Here is a 1,841-nt window from a genome sequence, read left to right on the forward strand (position 1 = left end):
ATCCTTGACTTCAATCTTTTCTCCATTTATCATGATATTACTTATTGGTCCAGTTGTGAGCTTTCTTTACATTGAGTTGTAATCCATACTGAAGGCTGAAATCCTTGAAAATTTTGATCTTCTTCAGCAAGCACTTCAAGTCCCTCTCACTTTCACCAAGCAAGGTTGTGTCATCTGTATATTGCAGGTCGTTAATAAGGCTTTCTCCAGTTTTGATGTCACATTCTTCTTTATATATCATAGCTACTCTGATGATTTGCTCAGCATACGGGTTGAATAAGTATGGGGTGAAAGGATACACACCTGATGCACATCTTTCATGGTTTAAACCTTGCAGTATTCCCTTGTTCTGGTCTAACCACAACCTCTTGATCTATGTACAAGATCCCAATGAGCACAATGAAGTGTTCTGGAATTCCCAGTTGTGTTACTCTGGGTACATTAGAGAAACACATGCACAGAAACTCATATGTATAAGAGAGAGTTTTATATTAAGGGTAAGTGCACATCAAGAAAACATCCCAACCCAGTGCTCCCCAAGCCCACAAGTCCAACATTAGCCCATTTGTCTGACACCAATCCACAAAGTCCTCCTCCAGCCCACAAAACACACACTATGATGCCTAATGCAGGAGGAAAGCAAGTCAGTGAATGTGTAAGCATCTCAGCACTGGCAGGGGTCTCCACATGGCTGCTCCAGCACCCAGGGCTGCATTGGGATAGGTCCATGTGGCTTCTCCTCAGGAATGTCTTGCAGGAAGTGAGCCTTGCCAGTTGAAGCAGGGAATTGGCCAAGGCAGCTTACCCTGGACTGACCATCAGAGAGCAAGAGACCTGAGGACTATAAAGGCAAGGTTCACTGAGCCATTTATCCCTCCGCCTTTCAATTAACCCCACATGTGTTTATTGGCCAGGTTGGCACAATAAAGTAACTACCTCACCATTCTTCTCAAGGCTATCCACAATTTGTTATGACCAACACAGTAAAATACCTTGGCATAGTCAATAAAACACAAGTAGACATCTTTCTGGTATTCTTCACATTAAGCCAAGATTCATCTAATCAGCAATGATATCCCTTGCTCCACATCCTCTTCTAAATCCAGAGAGAACTTCTAGCAGCTCTTTGTCAATGTACTGCTGCAACTTTATTTAATGATATTTAGCAAAATTTTTACTTATATTTGATAGTAATGATATTGTTCTGTAATTTGAGCATTCTTGTGGGTCACCTTTCTTTGGAATGGGTATAAATATGAATCTCTCCCAGCCAGTTGGCCAAGTAGCTAGCTGTCTTCCAAATTTCCTGGCATAAAAGAAGTGCTTCCAGTGCTGCATCAGCTTGTTGAAACACTTCAGTTGATACTCCTTCAATTCCTGGAGCTTTGCTTTTGGCTAATGCCCTCTGTGCTGCTGAGACTGCTCCATTCGGTAGCATTGATTCTTTCTCATTTGCTACCTCCTGAAATGGTGGAATGTTGACTAGTTCTTTATGGTACAGTGACTCTCTGTATTACATTCATCTTCTTTTGATGCTTCCTGCATCATTCAGTATTTTGCTTATAGAATTTTTCAGTATTGGAATTTAAGCTTTGAATTGTTTCTGGTGCTCTTTCAGTTTAAGATATGCTGAGTATGTTGCTCCCATTTGGTTACTTAACTGTTTACACAGTTCATTATAATATTTTCTGTTGTGTTCTTGGGCTGCCTTTTGAAATTTTCTGTTCAGCTCTTTCACTTCATCATATCTTCCATTTGCTTTAGCCACTCTATGATTAAGAGCAAGTTTCAAATCTTCTGACATCCATTTTGATCTTTTCTTTCTTTCCTTTCTTTTTTTT

This window comes from Echinops telfairi, unplaced genomic scaffold, assembly GCF_000313985.2.
Source record: "Echinops telfairi isolate 266 unplaced genomic scaffold, ASM31398v2 ScPeMD7_4;HRSCAF=17, whole genome shotgun sequence".
NCBI classification, from domain to species: domain Eukaryota; kingdom Metazoa; phylum Chordata; class Mammalia; order Afrosoricida; family Tenrecidae; genus Echinops; species Echinops telfairi.